Genomic DNA, 14787 nt, shown 5'->3' on the forward strand with positions numbered 1-14787 from the left:
CTGAGCCCTGCTTCCATAATGGAGTCCCACTTCCTACCTCAAGATGAAAGGGCAAGTTTTCTTTTTTCTTAGTTATAGGAAGATCCATACTTGTTTCACTTTTTAGATGAGCTCTAGGTCTATGCCAACATGGTACCCATGAGCCACATGTGGTTCCCTAAATTTAAACTTAAATTTAAATTAAATGAAAAAATTCAGCTCTTCAGTTGCAGTCGCCACATTTCAAGTGCTCAGTAGGTAAAGGTGGGAGTGGATGCCATCCTGGACAGCACAGGCACAGGACCTTCCCATCACTGAAGAAAGTTTTGCCGGACAATGCTGCTCTAGAATATCAGTCACCTTGATATGAATATTTTCAGGTGGGAATCTTCATTAGAAAGAACATGGTTCTGTGTAGAAAATGATTTAGAAGACCACGGTCAGGGTCGTCTGTGCCACACAGAGCATTCCCACACTGGCCTGCGCTACTGTCTTCAGGGTGAGGATGTCTCTGACTTTACCCATGAGATCTTCAGGTGACTGAGTTAGAGGGATGAGCTCCTTAAGCTTCTCCTTTGTGTGAGACATTCTTTGGAGTCATTTACAAAATGTATCTCAATTAATCCTGTACCATATTAGGAAGTCAGTATTATTCTCATTTTACTGATGAACTATCACCTGACTCTGAAAGAGTGCATCAACTACGTACATTGCAGGCTTAGGTCAATGGTTAGCCTTAATTTCAATCTTGATGTTGATAAATACAGACTGCTTGCCCAGGGCTATTTACCCTCAATAATGAAGGTAACTGACATTTAAATAAACATTTACATGTCTATAAATATGAATATTTATGTATGTAGTAACATATAAGGCTTTTGTTTGAGTGTTTCAGATATGACATTTTTCTCCCTCCTTCTCCCCAGATTGTGGCACAGTGTAAATACCAATTTTCTTTTCCACATTTAGGTCTACAGGAAGCAGTGATTTTCCACAGGTCTAGAGAGTAAAACTCAAAACTGTGGATTATTCCACATCTGTGTAGACTATAGATGACCATGTGCTAGTAAGTGATAGGAGGAGGATTTGAAGTCAGGTGTGTGAATTTCAGCCCTGCTCTTTCCACTGCGGAACAGAGAACCTGGAAGAAGCGCGCACAGCATGAACAAAATGTCTGCAAGTCTGAATGATTCCAATGGGCCGGTCTGTCCCATTGAGTTGAAGGTGTTTCAATGGGTTTTACTATTCTTTAGGTATGATGAGGCTAAGATCAGGAGATGACTGCTATTGAAAACATAACTTATCATGCCCACAGGTCCCAAGAGAGGGAGCCCCCATGACACCATGGTGGGGCCACATGGGGAGGCACCAGCGTCAGTCACAAAGCAGAGGGGCTGGGAAACTGTGGGCAAGAGTCTGAGTCGTGTTTTCTGCAGGAAGGAATGGGCGAGGCAGGGTGAGTAGGTAATCTCCACAGGCTCTGGGGCACAAGTGCTGTCCTTGGTTGTCTGGTACCTGGCCCTGAGGTGATTAGGGCAGGAGGACGGTGGCCTGGAGTGTGACAGCCCAGTTAGTAAGGTGGTTGGGAGTGGACTCTGGATTGGTTGGTTTTTATTTGAAAAGCACATTCCTGGGAGGATGACTCCTCCCTGAGGAGGGAGAGGAGGCAGTGAGCAGGGAAGAGCCAAGGCTGGGTGACTCAGGCACCTCACAGGGTTGTCCAGAACAAGGTGGATCTGGCATACACATGCAGGGCAAAGGTTAAGCTTCCATTTATAGAAACTAAAGACGTGGTTGATCCAAAAGGGCTATTTCTGAGGCTCCATCCTTCTCTATACTGCACAAGCATCCCCTTAAATGCCAGTTCTATGGGTATCAGAAAAGAGGACATCCTCACTCCAGGAGATTCCTGTGTACAAGGTCACCCCGGAGCTTGGCCTCCCAGAGAGTCTGTGCTTTCCCCTCCTGAAGTAGGCCTGGGATTTCCATTTCCAGCCTCTGAAGCTGACAGTCTCTGTGTGTGACGGGCACCTGTTCCAGGGTCCTAGTGGTCTCAGCACACACAGGGCTCCACTTCAAAGGTGATTTTGTAAGTGTTCAAGTCCTGAATGTCCTCCATGACCTCGGAGAGAAAGAAATAGGTTTGGATAATTCTGTCCTTATTCCTGGAGTTAGCAGTTCACTTGCACACTTCCTTATATTTTAGTAGGCCCTTTTATGCTCCTATTTTCACAATAATCATCATAATAAATAAGTAATGTAAACATTCAAATAATGCAGAAAAACATAAGACAGAAAGCGAAGGTTTCTTTTATTGTTTTAAAATGACTGTTTATTGTGTACTTATCATGTTCAGTCTACTTTATATGTATCAGCCTATTTATTACTTGCAACAATTCTACATAAATGGGCATTATTATTCCTACTTTGGGGACAACAACAACGAAGCACAGAAGATTTATATAATCTATCCAGAAAGTCTGCCAGACACCAACATCCATTCTCTTAACCATTGCACTGTCCTGCGTTTCACTCTCACTGAACTGACTCTTACGCTTTCTCACTTTGGCTCTGTCCCTTATGGTCTTTTTTCTCCATCATTTGTTTTGGCACTCCCCGTATGGTTGTTTTATAGTGGCAATATCATTCACATACCATCAAATTCACCCTTTTAAAGTATAAGATTTAGTAGCATTTGGCATATTCACAACATTGCACAATTATCCCCACTAATTCCAGAATAGTTTTAGCACCCCCCAAAGACCCATTAGCAATCACTCCCCATTCCCTCCATCCCCAACCCCTGTCAGTCACCAATCTACTTTCTTTCCCTATGGGTTTGCTTGTTCTGAGCATTTTTTTAAATGGAATCTTACAGTATGTGGCCTTTTGTATCTGGCTTCTTTCACGCCATAATATTTTCAAAGTTTACCCATGTTCTAGCATGAATCAGTACTTATTTTTTAATGACTGAATAATAATTTATTGTATGAATATACCACATTTTGTTTTATCCATTCATCAGCTCACACAACATATGACATTTGTGTTGTTTTCACTTTTTGGCTGTGATGAATATGCTTCTATGAACATTCACATACAATTTTAATGACAGACACCAAACCACAGATCCTGGAAGCTCAGAGAACACCAAACAGGATAAATACCCAAAAAACCTATACCTATACATATCATATTCATTTGATATAAATATGATTCATGAAATCAAAGATATAGAAAAAAATCGTGAAAGAGGCCAGAGGGAAAAAATATCTTAACTATAAAGGAACAAAGATAAGAAAGAATTATATCAACTTATCAGAAACTTTGCAAGCAAGAAGAGAGTGGAGTAAAATATTTAAAGTGTGTGAGAGAGAAAAATCCAGTAATCTAAAGTTCTATACCTTGCAAAACTATCATTCAAAAGGCAAGGAGAAATAAAGACTTTCTCAGGCAAACAAAAATAGGGGGAATTTGCTGCCAACAGAATTTCTTAACCTTGTAAGAAATATTAAAAGAAGTTATTGCACACCAGAGAAAAATGAATAAAATTTTTAAAAATTAATGTAAAAAATAGAAGTTATTCAGAGGAAAGGAAAATGAGATAGGTCAGAAACTCAGATCTCCATAATGGAAGAGCATTGAGAAAGAAATGAGTGGAGATAAAGTAAATACTTTTATTTTTCTTTTTTTTTTTGAGACAGAGTTTTGATCTTGTTGCCCAGGCTGGAGTGCAATGGCACAATCTCGGCTCACTGCAACCTCTGCCTCCCGGGTTCAAGCAATTCTCCTGCCTCAGTCTCCTGAGTAGCTGGGATTACAGGCATACGACACCACACCTGACTAATTTTGTATTTTCAGTGGAGATAGGGTTTCACCATGTTGGTCAGGCTGGTCTCGAACTCCCAACCTCAGCTGATCCTCCCACCTCGGCCTCCCAAAGTGCTGGGATTACAGGTGTGAGCCACCACACCCAGCTATTTTTCTTATTCTTAATTGATATAACAGGTAACCGTTTGTTCAAAATAATAATAGCAATGCTCTGTTTGATTACGTATGTGAAATGAATGACAGCACTGATGCAAGGGATGAGATGGAGGAATTAGGATTATTTTGTTATTATAAGGTACTCACACTACCTTGAAGCAGTATAAAATTATTTCAAAGTGGAATTGAATTAGTTGTAAATGCATACTGCAAACTCCAGGGCAATCTTTTAAAAAGTGAAAAAATAAGTATAAATGATATGTTAAAAAAGGAAAGAAACTGGACTTATATAAAATCCTCAATTAAAACCACAAAAGGCAGAAAAAGAGTGAAAGACAAAATAGAAATAAAAAAATAGAAACCAGTAACAAATATGGTATATATTATTATTAATAATCACATTTTTTTTAAGAAACAAGGTCTTGCTCTGTCACCCAGACTGGAATGTAGCAGCGAGATCACAGCTCACTATAGTCTCGACCTCCTGGGCTCAATTAGTCATCCCGCCTCAGCTTCCCAAGTAGTTGGGACTATAGTCATGAGTCATCACACCCAGCTAATTCTTTTTAAAATTTTTTGTAGAGACAGAGTCTTACTATGTTGTCCGGGCTGGTCTTAAATCCTAGCCTCAAATGATCCTTCCACCTTGGTCCCCCAAAGTGCTTGGATTACAAGCCTGAGCCACAGCACCTGGCCATAAATAATCACTTTAAATGTCAACAATCTAAATACACCAATTAAAAGACAGAGATTGTCAGAGTAGATAAAAAAATAATGCCCAACTATATGTTGTCTTTAAGAAATCAACTATAAATACAAAAACATGTATAGATTTAAAATAAAAGAATGGAGAAAGATGTTCTATGCATCATCAAGTTCCGAGAGAACTTGAGTAAGTATATTAAGTTCAGACAGAGCAGACTTCAAAGCAAGAAAAATTATCAGAGATAAAGAGGGTATGACATACTAATAAAGGGGTCAATTGTCCAAATAGACATAACCATCCTTAATGTGTACACACCTGACAATAGAGTGGCCAAATACTTGAAGCAAAAACTGACAGAACTGCAAGAGAAATAGATGAATTCCATTAATATAGTTGAACTCAACGCCTCTCTATCAGAAATGGACAGATCCAAATCATGAAGAGATTTATCATTTGTCTGATGTATCTGGGATGGGGAAAAGAAAGAAAGAAAAAATGGACAAATCCAGCAGGCAGAAAATCTGTAAGGACATAGTTGAATTAAACAGCACCATCAATCAATGGGATATAATTGACGTCTATCAACTACTTTATCCAACAACAGTAAATACACAAGATCACATGGCATAGTCACCAAGATAGACCACATTCTAGTCCATAAAAAAAAAAGTTAGCACATTTAAAATAATAGAAATAGCAATCAGTAACAGAAAGATAGCTGGAAAATACCAGAGCACTTGGAGATTAAACAATACACTTCTAAATAACACATGGGTCAAAGAAGAAATCTCAGGAGAAATTTTAAAATCTTCTGAACTAAATTAAAATGAAAATTCAGCTTACAAAAATGTGTGGGATGCACTGAAAGTTGTGCCTACAGGGAAATTTCTAGTATTCAATGCATATATTAGAAAATAAGAAGGATCTAAAATTATCGAAGCTTTCACCTTAGAAAACTATAAAAAAGAGCAAATTAAATCCAAAGCAGAAGAAAATAAATAATATAAATTTTAACAGAAATCAATGAAACTGAGAACAATTCAAATTGAAATAAATGAACTGAAAACAAGGAAATCGACAGAGAAAATCAACAAAATCAAAAGCTGCTTCTTTGAAAAGATCAATAAAATCAATAGGCATCTGGCCAGCTAACTAAGGAAAAAAGAGAGAAGACACAAATCAGAAATAAAAGAGATGACATCACCACAGATCTTATGGACATTAGAAGAATGAGAAACAAATACTATGCCCACAAATTTGATAACCTAGATGAAATGGACCAATTTCTTAAAAGACACAACTACTGAAACTCACATATATAAAAATAGACAATCAAAATAGGCCTATATCTATTAAAGAATTTGAATAAAAAATTCATAACCTTCAAAAACAGAAAGCAGCAGGCCCAAATGGGTTTACTGGTTAACTGTACACCAAACATTGAGGAAAAAATAATACTCATTCTCTACAATCTCTTCCAGAAGATATAAGCAGAGGAAATAGTTTGTAACTCATTCTATGAAGCCAGCATTTATCCTAATACCAAAACCAGACAAATAAATTACAAGAAAACTGCAGACCAATGTCTTTTGTGAACATAAGTGCAAAAATCTTCAACAAAATATCAGCAAATAAAATCCAACAATGTATGAAATGAATCATACACTATCACAAAGTGGGCTTTATCACAGGTATGCAAGACTGGCTCAACATACAAAAATCAATTGATGTAATACATCACATCCACAGACTAATGAAGAAAAATCACATGATTATATCCATAGATGCAGGAAAAACACTTTACAAAACCCAACACTCATTCACGATAAAAACTCTCAGCCAACTAGGAATAGAGGAGTGCTTCCTTAACTTGACAGAGAATAAGAATTGAACTTGATAAAGATCTACAAGAAAACCTACAGCTAATATCATACTTAATGGTGAGAAACTAGAAGCTTTCCTGCTAAGATCAGGAAAAAGGCAAGGATATCCCTGATATCCCCTTTCACCACTCCTTTTCAACATCATACTGGCAGTCCTAGCTAATGCAATAAGACAAGAAAAGGAAATAAAAGCTATATAGATTGGGAAGGAAGAAATAAAACCATCTTTGTTTGCAGAGGGCATGATTGTCTGTCTTTGTAGGAAGTCTGAAAGATTTGACAAGTCTATGGCCTTACCACCCTGAATGCACCCAGTCTTGTCTGAAAGAGTTCACACACACACATACACACACACACACACATACACACAATCCTCCTGGAACAACTAAGCAATTATAGCAAGGTTGCAAGATATAAGATTAATATACATAAGCCAATCACTTTCCTGTATACTAGCAACGAACAGTGGAATTTGAAATTAAAAACACATTACTATTTATATCAGCAATCAAAAAAATGAAATACTTAGATCTAAAAAAATATGCACAAGATCCAGGAAAACTACAAAAGCTTAATGAAAGAAATCAAAGAAGTAAATAAATGGAGAGATACTTAGTCTATGTTTATGGATAGGAAGACTCAATATTATCAAGATGTCAGTTCATCCCAGTTTGAACTATAGAGTCAGCATAATCCCAATCAAAATCCTAACAAGTTATATTGTGGATATTGACAAACCAATTCTAAAGTTTACGTATCTAAAGGCACTAGATCCAGAGTGGCCAACACAATATTGAAGGAGAACAAAGTCAGAGGACGGATACTACCCAACTTTAAGACTTACTATAGGTCAGCACAGTGGCTTATGCCTGTCATCTCAGCACTTTGGGAAGCCGAGGCTGGTGGATCACCTGAAGTCAGGAGTTCAAGACGAGCCTGGCCAACATAGTGAAACCTCATCTCTGCTAAAAATACATGCCTGGGACTACAGGTGTGGTGGCGTGTGCCTGTAGTCCCAGCTACTTGGGAGGCTGAGGCACAAGAACTGCTTGAATCTGGAAGGAGGAGGTTGCAGTGAGCTGAGATCACGCCACTGCACTCCAACCTAGGTGACAGAGTGAGACTCCATCTAAAAAAAAAAAAGACATATTATAAAGCTACAGTAATTAAGACAGTGTGGTATTGGTGAGAGGAGAGACAAATAGATATATGAGACAGAATCGAGCGCTTAGAAATAGACCCACATAGATATAGCCAACTGATTTTTTACAGAGGAGCAAAGGCAATACAATAGAAAAAAGATAGTCTCTTCAACAAACGGTGCTGAAACACCTGGACATTCACATGCCTAGACACATTTTGCAAAAATTAACACAAAGTGGATCATAGACCTAAATGTAAAACTATGAAACTCCTGGAAGACAACATAAGAGAAAATCTAGATGACCTTGGGTATGGCAATGACTTTTTAGATACAATCCATGAAATAAATAATTGATAAGCTGGACTTCATTAAAATTAAAAACTTCAGCCTGGTGCAGTGGCTCATGCTTAAAATCCCAACACTTTGGGAGACTGAGGTGGGAGGATCGCTTGAGCCCAGGAGTCTGAGACCAGCCTGGGCAACATGGCAAAACCCTGTCTCTACAAAAAATACAAAAATTAGCCAGGTGTGGTGGTGTGTGCCTGTAGTCCCAGCTACTCTGGAGGCTGAGGTGGGAGGATGACCTGAAGTCGTGGCTGCAGTGAGCTGTGATCGTGCCATTGCACTCCAGGCTGGATGAAACCCTGCATCAAAAAATAAAGAAAGAAATAAAGAATAAAAAGATTTAAAAACTTCTAGCCAGGCACAGTGGCTCACACCTGTAATCCCAGCACTTTGGGAGGCCAAGGTGGGCAGATCATGAGGTCAGGAGATCGAGACCATCCTGGCTAACACGGTGAGACCCCATCTCTACTAAAAATAAAAAAAATTAGCCAGGCGTGGTGGTGGGCACCTGTAGTCCCAGCTACTTGGGAGGCTGAGGCAGGAGAATGACGTGTACCTGGGAGGCAGAACTTGCAGTGAGCCAAGATCGTGCCTCTGTACTCCAGCCTGGGCAACAGAGCAAGACTCCATCTAAAAAAAAAAAAAAAAGACAGTTCTCAAAAGAAGATATACAGTCAAAAAACACATGAAAAAATGCTCAACATCACTAATCATCGGGGAAGTGCAAATTAAAACTACAATAAGATACCACCTTACTCCTGCAAGAATGGTCATAATTAAAAAGTCACAAAACAATAGATATTGGTGGTATGGAAGTAGTGAAAAGAGAATACTTTTACATTGCTGGTGGGGATGTAAATTAGTACAACCATACTGTATAAAACAGTGTGGAGATTCCTTAAAGAACTAAAAGTGGATCTACCATTCAATCCAGCAATCCCACTACTGGGTATCTACCCAAAGAAAAAGAAGTCGTTACATGAAAAAGACACATGCATACGCATATTTATAGCAGCACAATTCACAATTGCAAAGACATGGAACCAATCTAAGTGCCCATTGACCAACAAGTGGATCAAGAAAATATGGTATATATACATCATGGAATATCACTCAGCCACAAAAAGGAACAAAATAATGTCTTTTGCAGCAACTCGGATGGAGCTGGAGGCACTATTCTAAGTGAAGTAACTTAGGAATGGAAAACCAAATACCGTATGTTCTCATTCATAAGCAGAAGCTAAATTATGAGGACACAAAAGCATAAGAACGATATAATGGACTTTGGAAACTTGGGAGGGGGACGGTTGGGAGCAGAGTGAGGGACAAAAGACTATATACTGGGTACGGTATACACTGCTTGATGGATGCACTAAATCTCAGAAATCACCACTAAAGAACTTATCCATGTAACCAAAGCCCACCTGTACCCCAAAAACTATTGAAATAAATATAGAAATGAATCCATTGAAGAGGCAAGCTGGATAGCTCCCATTTACCCTTTTAGATCTGCTCTACACCCTTTAACATCTCTCTCTGTAACCGGATTCTGGGGGCCTCTGGCTCCCAGTTGGGTGCAGCATATGGAGTGGTTGTTTTATTCTGGGCCGCCCAGTGCCAACACCAACGCATACAGCAGCCTCTGCAGGGGACCGTCTTTCAACCCTTCTCTCATCTGTTTCTCATTAAAGTCCTTCTCTGCTGCCCCATCAGGGCTAGTAATATTAAGTGTCTCACCATTATTGCTAGCCGCAGGTTGATTCCTCTCCTTGTTAGTTTCTCTAAACACAGCCCATACTTTTGGAAAGAGGCCCAATGGTTCCAACTGTCAAGAGGACCGTCTGTCTCCTGCTGCAAACTTGACCAATGCAGAACAACATTAAAATCAGAAGAACAATATTAAAATCAGTTGGCATAGGTGAAAGCATTGAGGAGTGAATGGGCATGGAGAATGAGGGTAAATTCTGGAACAGGGGTCCCCAACTCCCTTCACGGTAGTAGTCCATGCTCATAGTACTGGTCCATGGCCTATTAGGAGCTGGGCCACAGAGCAGGAGGTGAGTGGTGGGCAAGTAAGCAAAGCTTCACCTGTACTTTCAGCCACTCCCCATCACCAGCATTACAACCTGAGCACCTCCTCCTGTCTGATCAGCAGCATTAGATTCTCATAGGAGTGCAAACCCCATTGTGAACTGCTCATGCAAGGGATCTAGGTTGCAGGTTCCTTACGAGAACTTAATGCTTGATGATCTGTCACTGTCTCCCATCACCCCTGGATAGGACCATCTCTAGTTGGAGGAAAACAAGCTCAGGGCTCCCACTGACTCTACATTCTGGTGAGTTGTATAATCATTTCTTTACATATTACAGTGTAATAGTAATAGAAATAAAGTGCACAATAAATGTAATGCACTTGAATCATTCCGAAATCACCACCCCCCATCCCACCCCACCCCACCCTTAGTCTGTGGAAAAATTGTCTTCCACAAAATTGGTCTCTGGTGCCAAAAAGGTTGGGGGCCACTGTCTTAGAAGATTCATATGGCAGAATGATAGATTACAATATTTAATAAATGCCAGGATTGTGACTGGAAAGGAGGATAGAAGTCAGTTCCAGAAGACACCTTTCCTGTTGTGCAGTGGACTCAGAACTGGGATGCTAGAAAGTTGCTCTGTGATTCATGGAGGGAATCCACACTAACCACAGGAAATCACCCATGACATCATTTGTAAGACAGAAGGAAGGAGAAACTGAACTAAGGGGTGGTAGCAGAACTGGACAGGAGGTACTACAGAGAAGAATTATTTGCATGGTTGAACCAATGGAGTTAAGAGCTAAGTGTTGGACTTCTCTTTTTTTTGGTGGAGACACGGCTCACTATGTTGCCCCAACTGGAGTGCAGTAATGCAAACAAGGCTCACTGCAGCCTCAACCTCTTGGGCTCAAGTAATCCTCCCACCTCAGCCTCCTGAGTAGCTGGGACTACAGGCACATGCCACCATGCCCAGCTAATTTTTAAAATGTTTATACAGATGAGGTCTCACTATGTTGCCGAGGCTCATAGAGCTCAAACTCCTGAGCTCAAGTGATCCTCCCACCTTGACCTCCCTAACTTCTGGGAGCCACTGCACCTGGCCTACTGGGCCTTTTTTAATGCCCAGCCTTAGCAAAGCATCTGCCTCACAGCAGACACTCAATGACTAGCACCTGGTGAATTTAGTCCAGTCTCGCCTTGATCTCTGCCCAGCAAGTTATCAGTATTTGACTATACTAAGCATTTCATTTAAAGAATGCTTTGAGCCTGAGCATGGTGACTCACGCCTGTAACCCCAGAACTTTGGGAGGCCGAGGTGGGCGGATCACCTGAGGTCAGGGGTTCGAGACCAGGTTGGCCAACATGGTGAAATCCTGTCTTTACCAAAAATAGAAAAATTAGCTGGGCGTAATGGTGCATGCCTGTAATCCCCGCTACACGGGAGGCTGAGGCAGGAGAATCACTTGAACCTGGGAGGTAGAGATTGCAATGAGCTGGGATTCTGCCACTGCACTCCAGCCTGGGTGACCGAGTGAGACTCTATCTCAAAAAAAAAAAAAAAAGCTCTGCATGCCTGCCTGTAGCCAAAAATAAATACTCATTGCTGAGTTACTTTTACTGTGGAAAAACTACTCATCTGCTTGACATTGCTTTTTCACCAAGGGGCATTCTGTTGTTTCAGCTCTGTAATTTAAAATTTCTAGTGAAATTAAATTCTGTCACTTGTTGTGGCTATGTACCATCTTAAACTATCATTAATCACAAAGACAGATAATACCAAGGAATGATTTCAATGCCACACCTGCAAGTAGTGGAGAACTGCAAGCTGGAATCAGCCTCTGCCGAGGTGCAGGCTCCAAGAGACAGCAGCATCTGTGTAGAAACCAAACACATGCCTTTGTTTCCTGTGTTTATAGAATTGTCTTCCGTTTATGGTCATTGATGCTGGATTTCCATGTACACAGGTATATGAAGTTTCCCATTTTAATAGATTCCCATTTTTAAGTAGAAGTATAGAAAAACTCTAAAAGTTAAAAGATGAATAGTAGGTTTGGCAAGGACTGCTCTGTTTACCTAGTGCTGCACTAAAAAGCCATCCCAAAACAATGGCTTGAAACAATAGCCTAGGTTTATTTTGCTCAGGAATCTGGGGCTGACTGGGCTGCTAGGCAGCTGTTGCCTGAGGGCATCTCTAAGGTTCCAGTCCATGGAGGCTGCAGTCACACGCAAGTGTCCTCACTCATGCACCCAGTGTCTGGGCTGGTAAGACTCTAGGCACTGGATGCTGGATAGGCTGGGTCTACCGGGTCTCTCTCTGAGGTGTCCCCACATGGCAGCTCAGGGCTGCCAGGCTCCTAGCACGATGGTTAAAGGATCCCAGAACAAGCATCCCAGGAGAACTGGCAGGACCTGTGTGGCTTTCTATAAGCAGCCTCAGAAGGTACTCGGCTCCCTCCTGCGGCAATTATTAAGGGCCACGGTTTAAGGTGAAGTTCGTGGCCTTTGATGGGGAGAGTGTGGAAGAATTGGTGGATATGTTTGAAAGCCACCACCAGAGCAGAAAAAAAAAACTACTGAGAGGCTGAACATTATGGGATATGGGGAAATGCCCCTGCAGGTTTTGAAAGCCTTTCTCACTTGGGGTTTGCCTGACCTCCCCGCAACTCATCTCCCAGCTCTCTGCATTCTGGAAAGCCAGGCCCTTCTACCTCTGGACCTTTATCTCTGCCTTCCCCTCTGCCAGGCAAGCCATTCCTCACTCTGGCAAATCCATTCTTCAAGATCCAGTTTCATGGTGCTGTCTGCCAAGACAGAGCCTCCACCTCTGTCCTTTCCTCCTGTGACCACACAGACTAGGCATGTTTTCCAGGCTCTTTCTCCAGCAGGACCAGGCACACAGGAAACCAGTGACCACTTACTTCACCAAGGTCACCTTTCCTCGGAGGCACTGGCAAGACTCACTGTGTAAGCACAGGCTGATTTCAGCCCACCTGCTGTCACCCGTGCTTGTCCCTGGGGATGCCTTGGCCAAACCTGAACAAAATGCAGGAACTAGTGATGAACAGTCCTGTGCTAGTGCCTAAGACAGGCCGGGGGCCTCTGCAGCCACTTGTCTGCACTGCTCAGAGGATGTACAGATGTGTGGATGCACCTGCTTGCATGTTTGTCCGCTTTATTTCTCATAGTGAGCCTGGTTTGGCTGCATAACAGCAGGGCATAAAAGATCCCTTCTGGTTTGAAGCGGTGGTTCCCTGAGGTCAAAGTATCTCCCATGTGCCTGCTGGCCCCTTTCTCTCTCCTCCAGTGCTCTCTGCCGCCCCTTAGAAGGGTCCACCACATTTCCCATGAGGATCAAAGCAATTGTGTGGTAGAGAAGAGCTTGCCTCTGAAGGTAGGCCTTGGAGATGGCCCCTTACTGATGGTCCTCACCTGTTCCTCACCGTCCTGTGCTAACGAGGCCACACAGACCCAGAGCCCTCACTGCACCAGGCACCGCTGTCCTAGCTCCAGGTTGCCACCTCTGGGCTCCAGCAACTGGGGTGCAGAGAGCACCTGGCTCCTCAGGACACAGAGGAAGCACCTCAATGTTTCCCTGGGCAGCTCGGCCATGCAGGTCCTTTCAAGCCATCAGAGCAGGGAAAGATGTCACTGTCCCCAGAGGAGACAGTGGGCAGGACTCATCTGTCCCAGCCGCCAGCAACCTCCACCCAAAGGCACCCCAGGGCACTCCGGTTAGCTCTGTCTTCACACTCCCCGGCATGGGCTGCAGCACTGCTCTGAGGCCCAGGAGCTGAGGAAGACAGCCACATCCCACGGGGCACAGGGTCACGCGGCCCTGCAGCTCGGTCCCCCGTTGCCCAAGCTGTGACTTTCCACTCCTGTTCCCTGCCTTCCAGGAAAAGCCACAGGTTCTACTCACCCTCACCTGCACCTCCCTTCACCCCTGGGTCTTGGAATTGCTGGCTGGTCAGGGCTGAGGGATTTCCCACTGAGCAGACCTCAGGTGTGGACTTAATGCTTCAAATCCTCCTTGCTCACTTCTCGGCTTGGTGCTGGGGCAAACCTGAAAACCGATCTGAGTCTCCAGGAGTGCTGCCCTCTCTGACTCCACCCCCAGCACCAAGGGGTCCAGCGGGTCTCCTTTCCATTGGAAATTTCACTGCCAGGTGGTTTAGAGTCCTTGTCATTCTCTTCCCTGTCCTAGCTCATGGATGCCTGTTACTGTTTCAATTTGGAGCAGGGTTCTTTTTTTTTTTTTTTTTTTTTTGAGACGGAGTCTCGCTCTATGGCCCAGGCTGGAGTGCAGTGGCGCAATCTCGGCTCACTGCAAGCTCCGCCTCCCAGGTTTACGCCATTCTCCTGCCTCAGCTTCCGGAGTAGCTGGGACTACAGGCGCCCGCCACCTTGTCCGGCTAGTTTTTTGTATTTTTTAGTAGAGACGGGGTTTCACCGTGTTAGCCAGGATGGTCTCAATCTCCTGACCTCGTGATCCGCCCGTCTCGGCCTCCCAAAGTGCTGGGATTACAGGCTTGAGCCACCGCGCCCGGCCTGGAGCAGGGTTCTTAAGGGGGCAGGGTCATGGCTCCCCAGCCTCAGTGGTGTCATCAATAATGATCTGGGCCAGGTATGGTAGCTCATGCCTGTAATCCCAGCACTTTGGGAGGCTGAGGTGGGTGGATCACTTGAGGTCAGGAGTTCAAGACCAGC

General features: G+C 42.8%; 1 long non-coding RNA gene across 2 annotated transcripts; it reads right to left on the reverse strand.

Annotated features, from left to right (window-relative positions):
* Positions 1-1184: 1184 nt before the first annotated feature.
* Positions 1185-14392, reverse strand: LOC117080203. Of its 2 annotated transcripts, XR_004435752.1 has the most exons (4): positions 14006-14392; positions 11882-11952; positions 9782-9902; positions 1185-2101 (listed from the first exon to the last, which is right to left on the reverse strand). It is a non-coding gene; the product is annotated as an uncharacterized LOC117080203 (long non-coding RNA). The 2 variants fall into 2 exon arrangements; XR_004435751.1 differs by having other exon boundaries at positions 11882-14392.
* Between the last annotated feature and the right edge of the window lie 395 nt (positions 14393-14787).

This window comes from Trachypithecus francoisi, unplaced genomic scaffold (assembly GCF_009764315.1).
Source record: "Trachypithecus francoisi isolate TF-2019V2 unplaced genomic scaffold, Tfra_2.0 Lachesis_group0, whole genome shotgun sequence".
Taxonomy (NCBI): Eukaryota; Metazoa; Chordata; class Mammalia; order Primates; family Cercopithecidae; genus Trachypithecus; species Trachypithecus francoisi.